The following is a 20,533-nucleotide window of genomic DNA, read 5'->3' on the forward strand; positions in this document are numbered from 1 at the left end:
GGCTTGAAGTTGTTTGAAGTCCCTTGAAATAAGTATGGCTTGGTTTGAAGTCCCTTGAAATAAGTATGGTATTGTATCTGACACAATGGCATTGTTCCCACAACATGCTTAGTTATGTCAAGAGAGAAGTCAATGGGCTGGGGAACATCAAAGAGGAGTTACTTGACCAGTTTACTAATTCTTAAGGAGATGGATTCAAACCCAAAGAGATCCAGTCATAAATATGTCTAATTTAAAATTTTGCTTAATCTGCCATCTCATGGAATTCAGTGAGCTGCTTTGATTATCTTCTTCTTCTTCTTCTTCTTCTTCTTCTTCTTCTTCTTCTTCTTCTTCTTCTTCTTCTTCTTCTTCTTCTTCTTCTTCTTCTTCTTCTTCTTCTTCTTCTCCTCCTCCTCCTCCTCCTCCTCCTCCTCCTCCTCCTCCTCCTCCTCCTCCTCCTCCTCCTCCGAATAGTACTAGTGACTACCAAGCTCTTCTAGGAACATCACATTACTCCCACAGCCATCACCAGCTTATGGAGTTCCCAAGGTGTGTTTTTGAGGGATTTTACCATATAGTCATCCACAGGGAAACAAATACCTATCCCCACAACACAGGCACACAGAAGAAGCTGTGCCAATACACGATTCTCACACCGTATCAAAGCAGTCAATAGAACAAAACCTGGCAAAAGCAGCTTGTATAGTCTATTAACATTCCAGCTAAGGTAAAACCACTGGTGACTTCCATGGATGAGAATTAGACATTGGTGAGTGGAAAAGTGTTGGCTTTTGGAATGTTCCTCACAATATTTAGCCAGATCACCTCCAAAACACCCATTTTAGTTTAACAGCAAGTCATCAAGATAATCTGGCTGTGTCTGTGTGCAGATAGCTTTGACCCTGTACAAGGTAGCTTTCAATATTATCTACTTTTACTTGAGTACCGTATGTGGTACAGTTAAACAAAATTGTATCATTTTCTGTTCAATGGTCTGCGTACTTTATGAACATTATGACCATCATAAAATGGATAACAAAAGGGAAGTTGTTTAGGACTTAGTGAATGAGGCTATACCTTGGTGGTAGAAGCGATAGATTCCTCCCACACTTGCTCAAATGAATACTTCTTCTTTAGAGACTTTATTTCCAGAGCTATATTTATATTGAAGTGTTAAGAATTTTCTCATATATTTGTCTGAGTTGCAAAACCTTGGAAATGAAAGAGCATTTAAACAGAATTAAATTGATTTTTTTTTATTTTTGAAAGACTACTTTTGATGAATCTATGTTCTTCAGCTCGTAGCATCAAATTGCTCTGCTTGTTTTTTTCTATTACCACCTTATGGAGTTCCCAAGTTTCTATCCACATAGGGGTATCAGATCAGGGTTTAGAGATGAGCAGCAGCTTCTATTGTCTCTTATGAAGATGATATTTGACATCTTGGGTACAACACTAGCACAAACCTATAGAAATTTAGTTTTAAGACTTTGAAAAACTTTTTTTTAAAAAAGAAGACTGGACAAAATTTCAGTGGAAATTAAACCATTTAATGACAGGATGGAACTTTTACAGAAAAAAATCAGAAATTAGGGAACTGGACTTAGGGAGAGGACTGGACAATTTGGCAGGACAATTTGGCTATGCTGGAACTCAGAGAGAAAAAACTGTCTGTGGTTTAGGGTTATTCTAAACAGAACCCTTTTGAAAATATATGAAAAATGTTTATTCAGGCATTAGTTGATTTGTTAAGCTGGGAAGAGAAACTGATGGAGGGACAGTTGGACAAGGTCCTATCGCATAAATTTGGGAGATAAACATTGGATTTCAGTGAAAATCTCTTCATGGAATCAAGTTTATATATACACATCCCCAAAGCCTCAAATTATAGCTAACAGTGAATTGATTAAACCATGTGATATTCAGAAGGGGGAAAGGACACGGTTGTCCTCTGTCCCCTTTGTTTTTTATTTTGGTTTGTAAAGCTTTGAATAAAAAATAAGACCTTTCAGTTGGGAGCTTTTGCTGAGGATTTGCTTTTGATTTTATAGGATCCCCTGAAAGGGATTGATTCTTTGATGAAAAAACTGAAATGTTTTGTTGTGCTAACAGGTTTTAAGATAAATAACAAGAAGACAAATATGTTGGTTTAAAATATAAGTCAATCAAATCTTTATTCAGTCATAGACCAGCAAATAAAATGCAAAAGTCAATTAAGACACAAGAAAAAAATATAGTTATTCTAAAATATTTTAAAAGGATTAAAGTTAATACTATGGTGGACTGTGCAGATTAGAACAGTATTTGACTGTGGTCAAAGAAATAAAATCAGATTGATGCAATAATAGCATCCTGAGATAAAACAGATTGGACTGATCAGGATATTTAATAAAGAGTGGAAATAATCATTGCTAGCAAGCACCTGCATGGAGAGGGCAATAGAGAATAGCACATTCCATTGATTCAATTATTCCTCCACTACATAGACACAGTAGGGAAATTTTTGGTATATCCCTTCAGTAACAGTTGTTGGGAGGGCATTGAATCTGACTAAGGAGAAGCCTTTCTGAATATTGGGATTGTTATGTGACTGAGATGTCCAGCTGGTTGGAGAGGATCTTCAGAGTGTCTCAAGAAAGTGTTTCTGTGTAGGCTGGAAAGTCTGCTTGATGTTCTAAATCAATCATTATTTGAGATCTTTCCAGTGAATGTAGGTTTTAAAAATCATTTTATCAGACAAGCCATATTGAGAATTTGGAATAAGGTGAAATTTGTTTCTCAAAATTCCTTTATGTTTGGCAGCTCCAAAACCCATTTTTAGAAGGGAAATGATAGTTAAAACAAAAATGAATTGTTGAATTTTTCTCAAGGAGTGCATAACTTAAAAACGGGAGAAGATTTTGAAAGGTTTTATGTGCCATTGGTTTCCTTTCACTCAGCTCATGGCAAGATTTAAGTTGGATAAGGAGAATTATGTATTTGGAAAGGCAGGGCCATCAAAGGGGCAGGATAAGTGAATAAGGATTCTAACTCATCATTTGAATCAGTGTTTGTAATACTGTTTTTGATGACTTTTTCTTTCTACTCTCCATTTTCTTTTTCTCTTTTCATAGCTACTGCTGCTTGCTTAGCTAACCGAAAAAGATTGGTGATATCATAAAACTTTCCCAACATTTTCTTTCAGCAAGAGTTCAAGGGATACCAGGAACTTTGTGTCCAGTGCCTTCAAACTGGTTATTTTTACACATGCATCCCTACCAGAACCACTAAATGCTAATCGGACCATTTGTGCTATCCAATGAAGTCAAGGAATATATACATACCACACTAGGCCAAAATCAGATGAACTATCTTTGGGCTGTGCTTCCTTGCTTGCAAAGGTAACCCTGTCACATGTTGGTGGAAGAGACCATGATGTGAGTAAAAGGGAAAGGGTCACAGCAAAGCTAAAGATCTAGTTTCATTCTGGCATTTGCAGGTAATGGATTAGGTACCACAAGAAGAAGTTACATCAGAGATCCTGGAAAGCTACTCCAAACAAGCTATCCCAAATCAGTAATTGATCTATACCTTACTTTCCTTGCCCATCCTAATCTTGTTAATATTTGTAGAAATATAAGATTAAAGTGAGTTCCACAGAATGACAGCCTTCCTATACCGAACTTCAAGATGAAGTTATCTTTTGAAGCTATCTTTTGCAATGATTGGCCAAGAACTCTAAAGTATTTATATGGCCAAATGAGAAGCTTCTATGAAAGGCCACGTTTCTGTTCCAGTATTTATTCAACATCCTGAGGATATTTACCTGGGCTATACTTACAGGAATCTGAAGCGAATTAATATTTAAACTCATTTTTTGCATTCCAGAGACCAGCAATGCAAGTTTACAATATGGTGTGAAGTTATCCAGTGTTCCAGCCAATCAGCCATGTCATCCTCTTAAGATATTCTTTTTCTTGACTATTTTGTTTTCATTTCTCCTGGCACTCAGCTAGAATTCCAGGGTTACTACAAATAAGCTGTCTTACTTGGGCTTTCTGGGTTTTGATATTTTCCCTTTAAGCTGAGATGCAAATTGTATGTTTCCTTATGGCCCTTACTTTGTTTAGTATGGGCAGTGCCACTGAACTATATAAGCAATGGTTTCTCACTTCCAAGCATGGAAGACAAAGAACATATCTCTAGCCGGATGGCTAAAAGGGACTGCTGTGCATATCTCCTTTCTCCATTAAAACTACATCCACCTGGTAGTTTGCCCAGGTCTGGTCTACTGTTCTGGAAGTCCTGAAAATAGATTGGAAGGTCCATCAGAGAAGACCAATTTAATTATAAACTATGGATATGGAAGGTTCATACTGATCCTCTTATTCTTAACTATACCTCAGAAAACCCTTAGTTGTCATTTACTTGAGAAAAAAAATGGTATGAGGACTGACTTGTGTGATTTGAAGGGATTAGCCCTGCTGAAATAATGTTCCTCTGTTCTGGGTTTGCCCCAGCTGTTTCATCATACATTTTACACACTTATAAGCATTTCTCTATGTTTGGCTATGAAAACATGTGTTCTTTCTACCTAGCCTAATTTCTAGCCTAAATTGGATTTCAAGTCTTTTTTGCCAGTTTGGCTGAAGTTTACCAACAAGTGAGCACTGATTATGTTGTCTAGTTTGGGTACTGAAATGTCTGGAAGAAAACAACCAAGTTCAGAGAGCATCAAGGACCTCACATTTCAACAACATATATTCTTCTTTTGTAGCAGTGCCCACTTGTCATGAGTAATTTACATGGGTACAGATTTTCTTTCTGAATATGTTGAATTCTATTTTAAAACAAATAAAATTGAAATCAATATCCAGCTGCTTATATGGGCTTACCATTCAATGTTCTTGTTCATTACCGGACAGAAGCCCTACTTATTCCAGTAAATTTTTATCAAGTTTACTATACTGGAAACTTCTACCTAAAATATATTAGCTAGCAAGCACCATACTCTTGATAAAAGAATTTTCTGAAAGGTGTTGGGTTAACACAATATATTATTTATGTTTCTTATTGGCACTTGAAATATTGTCCAAGTTATAGTAGAGGTCAATAATATTCAGTGCCTGGCCTCTTTTCTATTTTGCTCTTCACTGAATAGATTACTGTATATTCTGAAATAAATTGCCTCGTACTTGAACAAATGAATGCGTAATTTTATCCTTCTTAAAAGTTGGAACTACTGGATACAGAAAAGGCAATCAGAAAACATATTAACTGGGTTCACATATTATATTAAGCTATGATCTGCTTAGCCATGATTTATTCAATAAGTCACAATTGCAGACTTTGCATGACAAGCTAAATTATAAGGTTAAAATTTTATAAACCAAACAAGACACTTTAGGCTTAGCATGAGAGCCTTTTTTCATTAAAACAGACATGTCAAACTCGCGATGTCACATGACATTGCGCAACATATCGGGACGGTTTTGCCATTGCCGGCAAAGGGGTAGGTGCAGCTTCCGCATGACGCATCTGGCCCACAGTTTGATACCCCTGCTTTAAAGGGTCACAAGGCTTCAGTAATCAGCAATAAGTAAACTAAATAATGTAAACAAACAAAAAGATCATGAAGCTTTAATATAAAGATATCTAAGCAAGGAAGAATTTGCTTTAGAAAAATCTGATTGGTGCATACAAATCAATGCCACTTTTAGGTACAATTATTATGAGTGGGCCTGTCATCTTGGTACAGAGTAGGATGAGCTAGGACTACAGAGCTATACTTTAGAAGAGAATGGATATATCCCATGACATAACTCTTTAATGAAGACAGTGGGTGGCATCTAACCTTTAGTGATTCTTAATAAAGGCACAACAAAAACACAGGCAAGAGAGTAACTCCCACTTCTAGTACAGCTAATTCTGGAAACCAGATGGGTACATTATGTAGTGTTTCTGGGACTGAATTTTTACATCTGACTTCTTTTTGAAATGAACCCTTATTGCCATCTACTGGTCTTTAAACAGTAAAAGCTTTATTTTATGTAATGTCGGCAGGTTGCATATAGCACGCAGAGACTGCTTCCATATGCTCTGCAGGATTAGCACTTTACAGAAACCACAAAGGATTGTATTTTACCATTGGGTAGAGAAAGACAGCTACCTTAAACAGCTGATATGAATTATAAAAGGGCAAGAAGTTGTTAAATGCTTTTTTGTATCTGATGAAGGTGGTTGGTTCATGGAAAGCTTCTTGTTCAAAGGAGAATTGTACCAATGAAGAATTGTACCACAAAATTATAAAATCTTTATACAATGAGATCTTTCATTAGAAGACATGTAGAAACCCCACATTTTACAGAAGTAAAAAAAAAATAAGGAAACAAATCAAAACTAAATAACCCAAGATAGAAGATCTAGTAAAAAAAACAGCTTAGTGAAGAATTCAATTGACCAATGGCTAAGACAATATATGACTGCAGGAGAGGTAGTAAAATTTCCTTGAGTCAAACTTGATCCCTGGTGATGCCATGGACACATCCCTGTTGTCTTCTTGGCATTTCTATGGGTTTGATTGTTTCCAGCATATTTTGTCTTTACTTCCTATCTGCTCATCTCAGCTTGGCAGTCTCCAATCCAAGTATTAAATGCTATTTGGCACTTCAAAATCACTCAGGAATGCTAGATGCTGTCGTTATGGGAAACTTAATGAAATATCTTTGAATGGCTGAAAGGGCCAGTGGGGAACCCTAACAACATGCTGTTGCAGGCCCATTTTTGTGTATGTATCCATGAAATATGGTTCATGCTTATATTAAATAGTTCTTTAATTCCACTCTTGCTGTAAAGATCTCAGAGCAAATTATATAATTGCTCTACCTTCTGATTTTTACAAGAGGAAGACTCGACAATTACCCTCTATTGGCCTTAACTCTTTTAATGAGCTTTTGCTTTTCACTCTATCCATTCTACATGAATTCACAATGAGACCTATTATGTTTCTTTTCATTTATATTTATGTATTTACTTACCATATTTTTGTATTGCCATCCAAAGTCATCACTGGAGCCAAGAGAGAGCTAGTTGGTTTCTGGACAAAATAGCAACTCAGTCTTCTTGGAACTTAACTTCATCTTACTTCTCCACAGGCAAATCCTTAAAATACTAGATCAAAGTTTCTCCTGCATCACTGCTTGACATGTGTTGGAGAGGTATATCAGGGTACCATCAAAATACTGATAATATCTTATCCCAAACTAAGATATATTATATATATTTTTCCAGGTGGTTTCACATGAATGAAACTTGCTAAAACATATACCTAATGTCTAAACATTTATTTGTGTTTACTTTCTGTTTTCATCTGAATCACCATTTTCCACAGGCTGATTTCCTCCATAAATGATGCACTAGATCAAGGTTTTTCAACCTTTTCACCCATTGTACCACTTTTAGGATATGGCAACATCCGAGTACCACCAGTCGCCTAGCAAGGTGTCAAAAACTTGATGACCAAAAAAAAAAAAAGGAAAGTAGTGATGAAGTACAGGTAGTCCTCGACTTACAACAGTTCACTTAGTGACTGTTCGAAGTTACAATGGCACTGAAAAAAAGTGCCCCCCAAGCCACAGCCGAGCAAGACACCTGCCTGCCTGCCCGGTGGTGTTCTTCCTCCTGTCCAAGGTTTTCATTGTTGTGAGCATTTCTGTTGAGGATTGGTAGCGGGGGTGGTGTGGTGTGGTGTTTGGTTTTTATTCCCCCCGTCTGCTGGGTGGTTGCAGCAGGTTTTGGTCACTTCATATGACCCTGGGACAATGTGACCATCATAAATATGAATCTGTTCCCAAGCATCTGAATGTAAATCACAAGACCCTGGAGATGCTACAACATTCTAGCTGATCGGTGCTTCTTCTGGGCTCAGCAGAAGTGCAAGGATCAGCACCGAGCTCCAGCTGAAGCCTGGCACTGATCCTGGAGCTTCCACTGAGCCCTTACAACTCTGAAGAAGCACTAAACCTGGCGCTTCCACTGAGCCCTGACAGCCCTGCAGCTCCAGCCGTCTCTCGCTCAGGCTTGTGTGGTGCTGCCACCGGTTCAGCTCATTCCCCTCCCCCGCCACCACTTTTCTAGGATGGTCACGTACCACCTGCCAGGTGCCAATGTACCACAGGCGATACCCATACCACTGGTTGAAAAGCCTTCCTCATTGCCAACCAGTATGGTTGGCCCATACCAGGTGGTGGTGTTGGGGTTATGGACCAAAGCACCTGGAGGTGTCAGGTTAGGAAGGCTTCTCTACATCTGCAATAACTTTTCTACTTAGTGAAAGGATAGTGACATGTGTAATCAGGAAGAAAGGAACACTTGCATATATAATCAAGCTCAATAATTCCACTCATAAATAATGGTAGCCATACATGGAATTCTTCCACAGTTCCCTCAACAGCAACATGCTGGGAGGGAGTCTATGAAATGCTTAGTCACTGCTTTACTGTCCAAAGTTGGGGGAAAAAAACCACAGTTCTACATTAAAGCATTTCTAGAATTACATTTCTAGAATTCTACATATGGTAAAGCTTAACGAGGAGCCTACTGTATTAATGCCAGAAAGAATCATTCCTAAAATGCAAGGAGTTGGCAATTTTGTGTATGTGTGTGTGTGGGAAATCCAATTCCAAGTGAAACAGTAGAAGTATTTCAAACTGAATTCACAAATAATAAGGCCTTGGAAGACATAGACAAGTATGAGCCAGACCTCTCGAAACTATAATTAGAACATAACTCTGACATAGATGCAAGGGACAAGCTAGTATGTGGTATCAGTGATGAAAAATTCATGACTACAGCCTGAACCACAGAATCCATCTTTTGACTTTGCTATAAAGCTGCTCCAGGAGTCAGTAGGCAATCAGTAAAAGTACACCATCTTTACTTGCTTGCAAAAAATAAAAATGAAGAGATTATTAATAAAGTTGTGAAATTTGCACCATAGATAGCCCAGGTAGTACTTATATTAAAAGCAGATGTTCTTCAGTGCATATATGATTACAAATGTTTATAAATCAGATCTTCGAACTACAGCAATCAGCTGCTTCCTAAAGTAGAGGTTTTTTGCCGTATTAATGTCCTATATAAGCCTTAGAAATAGGGCAAACGAGAAGCAAAGCAGTTGATTTCATGAGCTTCAACTACTCTGTTGTAAATCTTTCAACAGTTGCAAGACAAAAATAAGAGCAGGCTAGTAGAATCTGAGAGTTGGAACAACCCAGAGAGATCATTTAGTCCAATTCTTTGGACTAGTGGTGCAGGATTCACTAGAGCAGTGATGGCGAACCTTTTAGAGACCGAGTGCCCAAACTACTACCCAAAACTCACTTATGTATCATTGGGTGCCAGGTGGGTGTAGCCCATTGAGTAGGTGTGGCAAATTGGGTGGGCATGGCCCATTGGGTGGGTGTGGCTGCAGTGGTAACAGCAGACTGGGTGGGACTAAAAAGTTCAATCAATCAATTCCAACTTTGCAAGATCTTTTTTTTTCCGTGAAAAGTTGAAATTGATTGATTGAATGAACCTTTTTTTTTGCCCATGGTGGCAGAGGCCTAAAGTGAAAAGGTTTTATAAAACCCAGCTGAAGGCCTAGGAATGGGTTGACAGCGCGCGTGCCCACAGAGGGCTTTGCGTGCCACCTGTGGCACGCGTGCCATAGGTTCACCACCATGGCACTAGAGTGTCACTGGCAGATAAGCATCCAGCCTCTGATTGAAAATGTTAGTGAAAGAGAACTCATTCTGTCATATGGGAGCCTCTTTCACTAACTGGTAGTTCTCATAGTCAGGAAGCAGCTTGACCTTCCTTCTGTAGTTTTAACTGATCTGATCCTACCATGTGTGGCAATAGAGAATATGTCTACTACTCCTATATGATAATCTTCCAGATATTTAAATATTGCTATTATATTTCTACTTACTTGTCTTTTCAGTAGACCAAACATACCTCATATGTTTTGTTAAGTCGCGGGTTCTTTGGCGCAGGAATGAAGACGAGGTAATTGAGTACAGGGAAACTCATAGTTTATTTTGTGTAGAAACTGTACTGGCAAATGGCTGCAACTAGCCGCAATATATAGTCTAGCCCCTAGGCGGCAGCCAATAGGTTTGAAACAACCATTGCTGCCTAGGGATAGCCAATTATAGCGCTGGAGACTTGTAGTCTGGGTTGTTGGAGAGCCGTTAGCTGCTCCAGCAACCCACGTGGTATTACTAAGGAGCCCAGTACATAACATGTTCCTTGTTAGGCTTGGTTTCCAGGTTCCTCCTTGGTTGCAGTCCTCTGTACTTTCTCCAATTTGTCCCTGCCCCTTTTGATCCTAGGGTGCCAGGAACTGGACATACTACTATTTCAAAGGGGTATGACCAAGGCAGAGGCAAATGGAGCAATTGCTTCATGCAATCTAGCCTCCGTATTCCTGTTAATATACCACAAGGTAGCATTTGCGTTTTTATCAGCTGTTTCACATTGCTGGCTCATCTTTAACCTGTGCTTTAAAGAGACAACCAGATGATCTACTGCCAAGTGAAGTCTCCCCCAAGTGTAAGATTTGAGCCTTACATTTTCCCCATCGAGATGCAGAAAGTTCATCTCTACCCAATCATCTCACCCACGGCTCAATTCTTTCTCAATATTTCCTCTTTCTTCTTAAGTATTAATCACCCCCTTAAATTTGATAAAGTGTCCCTCATTCAGTTCATTCATAAAAACGTTGAAGAGCCAGGACCCAGGGAGCTCTCAGGCAGTCCATTTCATACTTCCCCTCCATTTTGAAATGGAGCCTCAATGGATACTGTCATTCAGCCCAATGTGAATCTACCTAGGAGTCGCATCATCTAGCCCATATTTAACTGTTTTATGAAGGATGTGATCATGAGGCACTTTATGAAAGGCTTGACAAATACACAAAGCTGATGGCAGTCCCCTGATCTAATACCTTAGTGACTCAGTCAAACAAGGAGAGCAACTGACAAGAAACCAAAAGGAAATCAGCCAAGCAGGGAATTGTTTCCAGCACAGGAAGAAGGCTGGAGGGTTTTCTCAGACAACTCAAGATTCTAACTTCACTTCATTAAAGAAGTTAATACCTTCCATTCTCTTGAAGAGGTATGGGGATCTCTGCTGTTCGCCCTTTTTAGCTTGTGGTATGATTTATGGCTTGGCACTCTCCCAAGGTCAGGGACTGACTCCTTGCTACCTGAATCAACAGCCATTTCATGGTGTGTGACAACCTCAGTACCAGAGGAGTCGGTTCACATAGTCCCCATTTACCAAACATGATTGGGGCTGGCAACTCTGTCGCTAAGCAGTGCAGTTGCTAAGCAAAAAAAAAAAAATCACCTGACTGCACCAGACTTACATACACCATCGCTTCTGGTTCCATCATTAAACTGAATCGACGTGCTCGTTAAGTGAGACATCATGTGACTACAACCGAGTTTCATTTCTGTGTGCTCATTAATTCTGCTTCTTGGAAGCCCGTTGGGAAGCTCACAGATGGCAATCACGTGACCATAGGATGCTGCAATGATTGGGAATGTATACCAGTTGAATGAATGGTGATCGTGGGACTACTATGGCTGTAAATGAAAGGACTTGGTCGCAAACTATTTTCTCAACTCTCATAACTTTGAACGGTCACTATATAAGGCAGTTGACAAGTGGGGAGTACCTGTATCTGGAAGACAGCTATTCAAAAAGCTGAATGAAGCTTTAAAAGCAACATGTTAACAACAACAACAAAAGGGAAGGCTTAAACTCAGAATGAGGTTTTTCCACAGAGGTAAGCTAGAAGTTGATAGTGGAGACAACAAATGTACTTTTTTTTCTTGACTCAAGAATAAAAGGAATGCATTTTAACATTTTGGTTACCCCATCAATGGCGTGGGTCCCTAATTTTTAAAAAGAAATGTCCAATGGTGCTGCTGCTCATAACCTAACTTGTTAGACTCCTGCTGCAGTCAGCAGCTCCACAGCTATAACTTGCAACTGTTCAAACTTGTAAATAGTAACATTTAAGCAAATAAAATTACTGTAAAGAGCATAAATTGCAATTAAAGAAAAATTTGCATGCTTTTGCACCAATAATGATGTATAAAGTAGGGTTCTGAGTCTTAAACCTGTAATAGGAAAATAAAGCTAATTATGATAGTTAATAAGATAATCTCAGTCAAAAGATGCTAAAGCATTAATTGCAGATTTATTTTTTATTTTTATTTTTTTAAAAACCTGATTGTGGGCATTCCTTTAACCTGTTCAAAGTAGCTCATACAGTACATGCATTATTACATGCTCAAAATAACTGCTACGCAACCAGCCTGACATAAGAGTTGGTTTTAAGATGCAGATTCTTTTTTTTCTTTTTAATGAGGTGAGAAGACTGTTGGTCTGGAAAATATTATTTGTATTGCATATTTTGCCAGTTCTACTACATAATTATTCATGTTTAGACTGGAAAAGGATTAGCTGTTATCTTTAGAATGTAAGATTGGATAATAATGCACAGACTAGACGTAATACTGGACACACACTGACTTGCAATGTCCTGACAACTCTGGTTCTGTCTGCAATTCCTTCACAGCTGGACTGCACAGTTGGGCTTTGGAATGTTTTTTTGGGCATAACCAGGAGAGAACAATAGGAGACCAGGAGACAACCAACCAAACTTCCTTTCCTTTCCTTTCCTTTCCTTTTTCCTTTCCTTTCCTTTTTGATTTTAACTTAATAAAATGCAATCCTTACAAATAAAAAGTGCTTTTCCTACCACTATAAACTTTACAATTTGGTTGCCACAACTTCCAAAAATTGTTAATCACAGGCTTTGAGGGGAGCTTCATGTTGCAACTCTATAACTTCATCAAGCAAACAGAAATAAATTATCATATTGGCTATGGCCAGGATAACATAGGAGCTATATGTCTCTGTAAGTTTTGGTTGCAGTTCCCAGAATCCCTCCAAAAGCTGCTGGCCATTTTATTTATTTGTAAAATTCTATGGTTCTTCCAGTTTAAAAAGAAATCTCAAAATGGTTTACAATTAACAAAGCAGGTCAGAATTAATGGTAACTTAATATGACACAAGAGGATGTCAGAACAAATGCAAAGACTTGGCTTTATAGATGAGAAAGGTGGGGAAAGAGGAATAGAATAGAATAGAATAGAATAGAATAGAATAGAATAGAATAGAATAGAATAGAATAGAATAGAATAGAATAGAATAGAATAGAATAGAATAGAATAGAATAGAATAGAATAGAATAGAATAGAATAGAATAGAAATTTTACTGTCACTTTGAATGTACATTTATCTGGCATACATTAAAATGAAGTTTTATTGCATACAGCTCTCAAAGGGTCACCACCTCCAATATACACTACATAAATGTGACAAATAAATACCTATATACCCACATATATTATATGACACAGACAAACAACACAGTCTAGTTCAGATTATGTATACATCTGCATGGGGAAAAAAGAATCTTGCGAGCTTACCAGATGGATGGCATAGGGAACAAAGCTATTACAGAATCGGGTAGTCCTGCTAGAAATACTTCAAGACCTCCTCCCAGAGGGGAGCAACAGAAACAGACCGTGAATTGGTTGCGTGGGGTCTCTAACAATGCTTTGAGCTCTAATAATGCTTATTAGCAGCATTCTGAATACCAGGAAGCGAGCTTCTTGGGTGTCCTTACCATTCTCTATATGGACTTTCTATCTGAGGCACTGCTGCCACCAAACCAGAAAGTGATGCAGTTTGTTAAAATGCTCTCAATCGTGCCTCTGTAAAAAGTGGCCAGGACAGAAGGAGAGAGATGTGTTCTCCTCATCTGACGCAGGAAATGCAGACGCTGGTTTGCACACTTCACTAAGGATGAGGTGTGGAGAGAATAATTCAGATTGTTAGTTATCTGCACCCCCAAATACTTAATATTGTTGACTACCTTTACAGCTGCATCCTTGATACTGAGTGGAGTATGACTATGCTGGCTCTTTCTAAAATCTATAATAATCTCCTGTTTTATCAACATTTAGAACCAGGTTACTTTTATTGCACCTGTCCACCAGAGCTTTCACCTCTTCCCTATAAGCATCTTCACTGTCATCCCGGATAAGACCCACCACTACCGTGTTGTCTACATACTTCACAATATGATTCGTAACAGATTTGGCACAGCAGTCATGGGTCATCAAGGTGAACAGCAGTGGACTCAGGATCTGTGGGGAACCCGTACTCAAGGAGATGTGGGGAACAGCCTACAGCCCTGTGGGAAACCCCTAATCAAGGAGGTGGAATTGGAAACTTTCTTTTCAACTTGCACCAACTGGGGCCCATCAATAAGGAAATCAAGTATCCAATTACATAAAGGAGTATTAAAACCTAATAGGCCCAGTTTGTTCACCAGATGCTGAGGAATGATTGTGTTGAATGCTGAACTAAAATCAACAGACAGCATTCGCACTAGTATTCTTCCCCTCCAGGTGTGCCAAGCTAAAGTGAAGCACACAAAGTGCATCTTCTACAGAGTGATAATTACAGCAGCAATGGATACACTTTTAAAAGATCTGAAGGACCACATTGGGAACAGATCCTCCTGGGGAAAATCTATTTTTGTGGTCTCTAAAAGTTTATATCAACTTATTATTACCCTTTATTATTTTTTATAATAACAAACAAATCTAATACTCCTTCCTGCCTTAACCAGTAGACCAAACTGGCTTCTTATTCCACTTATTATGCTTATTATTATATATATAACTTTATTATTATGTGATAAAATATATTAAATATTTAAATTACACTGCATTATAAAATTATAATAAATATAAACATATTAAAATATAAAACATTACATTTAATAATCATTATTATCTGTTCACAAAATGAGATCACAGCTGTCAGTTCGTTAGCTGGTGTTGGCTTTCATGCACACTGAGTTCTTCCCCAAAACCTAGGATGTTGTAATGTATATGTTGTAATGTACATAAGACATGTGCAGCTCCAAGCAGTGTAGCCTTTTGCAACTGACAGATGGAAAAATTGACAATTATTAATTATTATAAGTACCATTATTAATCAATACTACTAATAATTACTTATTATACTTATGTCACATAATCATAAGGAGCCAGAATTTTTAAAATGCACCACAGACTAGCACTTGGTAGAGCAGCGATGAAGGCCTTGGAAAAGATATTCAGATGTGCTGAAATGTCTACACAAAGATTAGAATTGTGCATAGTCATTTTCCCTGCAACACTTTGGAAGTGAAAATTAGACTTTGTAGAAGCAGGACAGAAAAATTATTGCCAACTTTGTCGTTGGAGATGATGAGAATAACACAGATACCAAGAAAACAAACAAAGGGATTGCTAAACAAGTCAACCCAGAGTTCTCACCTGGGAACAAATGAACAGTTTCAAATTATCACATTCTGCAAGAACCTATCTCTTTTGAGAAGTGTGGAATGCTAAAAAAAGTGCAAAGGAAGAGGATGACCTGTAGCAAGGTGGATGGATTTCATTACAGCAGCAGAGGTTGCATTGTAGGAAGTCCTGAAGGGCCAGGGCAAATCATCCTGGAGAAGGTAGTTGTTGTTGTTAGCTGCAAAGTCGTGTCCGACCCATCGCAACCCTATGGACAACATTCCTCCAGGCCTTCCTGTCCTCTACCATCTTCTGGAGTCCATTTAAGCTCACGCCTACTGCTTCAGTGACTCCATCCAGCCACCTCATTCTCTGTCGTCCCCTTCTTCTATTGCCCTCGATCTTTCCCAGCATTAGGCTTTTCTCCAGTGAGTCCTTCCTTCTCATTAGGTGGCCAAAGTATTTGAGTTTTAGCTTCAGGATCTGGCCTTCTAAAGAGCAGTCGGGATTGATCTCCTCTAGGACTGACCGGTTTGATCGCCTTGCAGTCCAAGGGACTCGCAGGAGTCTTCTCCAGCACCATAGTTCAAAGGCCTCAATTCTTTGGCGCTCAGCCTTTCTTATGGTCCAACTTTCACTGCCATACATTGCAACTGGGAAGACCATAGCCTTGACTATACGCACTTTTGTTGACAGGGTGATGTCTCTGCTTTTTAGTGTGCTGTCTAGATTTGCCATGGCTTTCCTCCCCAGGAGCAAGCGTCTTTTAATTTCTTGGCCACAGTCCCCATCTGCAGTGATCTTGGAGCCCAGGAAAATAAAATCTGTCACTACCTCCATTTCTTCTCCATCTATTTGCCAGGAATTGAGAGGGCCAGATGCCATGATCTTGGTTTTCTTAATGTTAAGTTTCAACCCAAGTTTTGCACTCTCCTTCTTCACCCGCAACAAGAGGCTCTTTAGTTCTTCTTCACTTTCTGCCATTAGAGTGGTATCATCTGCATATCTTAGGTTGTTGATATTTCTTCCGGCAATCTTAATTCCAACTTTTGATTCATCTAGCCCTGCCTTTCTCATGATGTGCTCTGCATATAAGTTAAATAGGCAGGGCGACAGTATACAGCCTTGCCGGACTCCTTTCCCAATTTTGAACCAATCAGTGGTTCCATGTCCAGTTCTCACTGTTGCTTCTTGACCCACATATAGGTTTCTCAAGAGACAAATAAGATGGTGGAGAAGGTAGAGTTGTCCTCAATTTACCACCACAATTGAGCCCAAAATTTCTGTTGCTAAGTGAGACAGTTGTTAAGTAAATTTTGACCCATTTTACAACTTTTCTTGCCAGTTGTTAAGTGAACCATTGCAGTTGTTAAATTAGTAGCATGGTTGTTAAGTGAATCTGACTTTTCCATTGACTTTGCTTGTCAGAAGCTCGCAGACGGGTAAGTCAGTTTTTTCAGTACTGCTGTAATTTTGGATGGTCACTAAATGAACTGTTGTAAGTCAGGACTATGTGTGTGTGTGTGTGCGTGCGCGCAATCAAACTATCAGTTGAGAAATTGCTCCTGTATTTTCATTCTTCTTGAAAAGTGCGCTGAGAAAATGATTGTGAGATGTCACGATTCTAAGAAGGGAGTGAGAAATAAATGAACATGCCACAAGAACCAATGGGTGCTGCAGGTGACCTTGACTGTGGATTGCTGATGAAGTGTGGCCCTTCACAGGTAGCAATTTTGCGTGCCTGTTCGGAGGATAAGTCCAATTATTTCTGAACACTCGATTAAAAGGCACCTTTACACTTGCGCAGCTTTGATTTTTCACACGCCCTTGCCCTTGCAGTAGCATCCCACTTTAAAACCGACTGCAGTCAAGGGCCGGAAGTCTTTCTACTACAATTATGACGACCCGCACTCTTTGATCGTCGGGTATCGGCTTTGTTTGGGTGTTCCCTTCCTTCACTCTCACGTCGATGTTCGTGGTGCGCACGCGCAAGGCAGACGCGAAGCGAGCGCCGCACGCTTCGGAGAAATGCGCCGGGACGCACGCGTCCGCACGCGCCCACGCTTGTCAAGTTGTTAACCCATCCTACCCTACCCTCCTTGTTGCCGGCGTTCGCCGATGGGTCGGCGGCACGCATGCGCAGGAGTGGGCAGCCGCCGCCGCCGCCGCGTATGTCCGTCCCTCTCTTTCTGTCTTTCACTCGCCATGTTGTGAGCTTTCTTCACGTTGACAACGACGGTGGCGGCGGCGGAGGAGGTGGAGGTGGTGGTGGAGGAGGAGGAGGAGGAGGAGGGGGAGGGGCGGTGGCAGGAAGGCAAGAGTGGCAAGGAGGGGGCAATTGGATCGTTATTGGCCAGAGTCTTCCGGGAAGAGGAAGAGGGAGCCCCCTCCTTTCCGCGTCCGTTACAACAAACAGCGCTGCCCGCTCACCCCAGCTCGTGAGTATCCAGCCGTGGCGGGGGGGGGAGGGGGGGTTGGATGGAACGGAGGGACAGCGCGCGAGGGAGGAGCAAAAGCCCCCCCCCCAGCTCCTCCCGCGCGCCTTTCCAGTCCCACACAGAAGCTCACCCACGTTCTTTTGTTTCGGTCCCGGGGAAAGAGCGGCTGCAGCTGCCCGGGCCTGGCTGGTGGTTTCGCGCAGCCTCGCCTCGCCTCGCCTCCCTCACCACCACCACCACCACCTTCCTTTGTGTTGCTGGGAAGCAGGCCTGTTAGGCAGGCCCAGGCTGGCCGAAGCGAGGAGGAAGCCATCCGTGTAAAAGGGGGTGGGGGTGGGAGCGTGCAGCCGAGAGAAGAAAGGAAGACGGTCCGGGTGGGTGTGGTGGTGGTGGTTGGAACCAGCCAGTATGGTGCTCGTAGGAACGTTTGACCGGGTGGGTTTTTGTTTCCGTTTTTCTCGCTTCATTGTTATGGCTGCGTTTCGGGCGAGGAGCGAGTCGGAAGACGCGGCTTGCGTATATAACAGCAGAGAGAGAGAGAGAGAGAGAGAATGGTGGAAGGAGAGAGAGAGAGAGAGAGAGAGAGAATGGTGGAAGGAGAGAGAGGAGAGAGAGAGAGAGAGAGAGAGAGAGAGAGAGAGAATGGTGGAAGGAGAGAGAGAGAGAGAGAGAGAGAGAGAGAATGGTGGAAGGAGAGAGAGAGAGAGAGAGAGAGAGAGAGAATGGTGGAAGGAGAGAGAGGAGAGAGAGAGAGAGAGAGAATGGTGGAAGGAGAGAGAGAGAGAGAGAGAGAGAGAGAGAATGGTGGAAGGAGAGAGAGAGAGAGAGAGAGAGAATGGTGGAAGGAGAGAGAGAGAGAGAGAGAGAGAGAGAATGGTGGAAGGAGAGAGAGAGAGAGAGAGAATGGTGGAAGGAGAGAGAGAGAGAGAGAGAATGGTGGAAGGAGAGAGAGAGAGAGAGAGAGAGAGAGAGAGAGAGAATGGTGGAAGTGGCAGGCCATCTTTTTAATGGAAGGACCGTCGAGGAGGGATCTTGGGGAGGGGGAGGGCGGTTGTTTTCGTTGGGAGGTGTGCTTCAGCTCTTCCACCCCTCTTGATATTTTTTCCCCACCAAGTCTGAGGAGGATGTGTGGGGCAAACGGAGAGCGGGCGGGGGGGGGGACCGTTGACCGAGCGGGCATCATTTGCAGAAAGGAGTGTTTGAGGGCCTATTCTTTGGTGGGAAATCGAGCGACTGGAAGGAGGAATGGGGGCTCTGAAGAGACAGCGGAGTGGTCGCGAATAAATGTTTTCTTTGTTTCGGAGGTACAGGATTTGTCCGCAGACTCGACGGGGGGTGGTGGTTTGTTTCTCTGCAAGCGTTAACGTTGGATTGCTAAAATGTCAGAATCTTAGCATGGGTCTTTTAGCAGGGAATCTGAATGGGTAACTAACTAACTGGTCGCTTGCTTTCATTGTAGTCTGTTGTTAACCCTGAGGAAAGGGTGAATGAATGCACGGAAAGGAAACACAGTGCTTGAAGTGGAGAGAATAATCAGTAGAATTCCCTTCTGCTTGAAAATTTGTGAGAGGGACAGCCTCAGTATTTGAAAGGTCTGTTGTAGTAATCCTAGTTGTAAATAGATATATGGTTTGATTGCGACTTTGAATGATAAAATGATCCTTGGAGAAGCTTCTTTATAAGATAATTCTTAGGAAGAAAATACAGAGCAAAATTGAACAATTCTACCTAGTTCCATTCTCTGTATTTGCAAGGCACTGTGTATTTGTGAGTTTGGTTCACAGAACATTTAGGGTAAAAAATATTGGCTGGTGATTGTAGTTCAATATGTTGTGCTATTATATTGATTGTAGTATTTGGTGTAGTGGAACACTCCATTCTTACAGATTTTTTTTAAAGCTTAAATTAAATGAAATGTGTAAGAACTGTTTGTTTTGGTGCCTGTGGGGAAAATCTCTGGAAAGTGCAGCCAGACATTATAAATGATACAACAAAGGTCAACAAACAGGAAATAAGTAGTGTGGGGAAATTGTGTACAATAGTTTTTAGGGTGTAACAAGATACTCTGTAAAAAAAAAGTCCTTCAACTATGCCTTGGTTAAAAAATAAGATATTCTAATATATTTGTGAAGCATAAAGCCAGGCAGATAAGCATGTGTTTCACTGTTCAATTTTAAATCCAAGTAACTCAAATCTGTGTGATGTGTGAATAAAACAAGCAAATAGCATTTGTTTAAAATATATATAGTTCTGAATAGCATTTTCCTTTTTTGTCTTTAGAATAGTAAATATTTTTGTAGGATACATATGATGCAGATGACAATAAATTTGATTTTCACTAATGTTACAATTAGAAAAACTTTTTTCAGAATTCTTGACGTTCCTTTCACTATATATTGAATAATGCAATTCATATTTTTTTAAAATGGGTACTTTAAACAGTACATGTTATTGTACATTTTATTGAAAAATCTAGATTATTTATTGTTGCAGGGACAGAATATATAAACATGCATTTGTTCACAGAGAGACCTATGGGGTTTATAAGAAACACTGTTAGCTTGGAGATTCTTCACGATTCAGTAAAATTGAATATTCATTTAAAAAACAAACCAAAAACTTTGTATTGTATCTAGAAATAACATATACTGAGAGTCAGTCACCTGTACTTTCTGTATAGAGTTCTGTGTTGAGTAGCATTTGAAAAGATAT

The 20,533-nt window shown here is 40.2% G+C and overlaps 1 protein-coding gene across 12 annotated transcripts in view; it reads left to right on the forward strand.

Annotated features, from left to right (window-relative positions):
• The first annotated feature begins 17,681 nt into the window (after window positions 1-17,681).
• Window positions 17,682-20,533, forward strand: part of PUM2 (pumilio RNA binding family member 2) — an 84,604-nt gene continuing 81,752 nt past the window's right edge. For 9 of the 12 annotated variants that reach the window (XM_081316783.1, XM_081316792.1, XM_081316784.1 and 6 more), the window contains exon 1: window positions 17,682-17,821. The gene's annotated coding sequence lies outside the window, so the exon portion shown is untranslated. Of the gene's footprint in view, window positions 17,822-18,176; window positions 18,196-19,280; window positions 19,414-20,533 lie in introns of those variants that run through there. The other 3 variants (XM_081316790.1, XM_081316787.1, XM_081316788.1) reach the window with 2 other exon arrangements.

This window comes from Vipera berus, assembly GCF_964194415.1.
Source record: "Vipera berus genome assembly, chromosome: 1".
NCBI lineage: Eukaryota > Metazoa > Chordata > Lepidosauria > Squamata > Viperidae > Vipera > Vipera berus.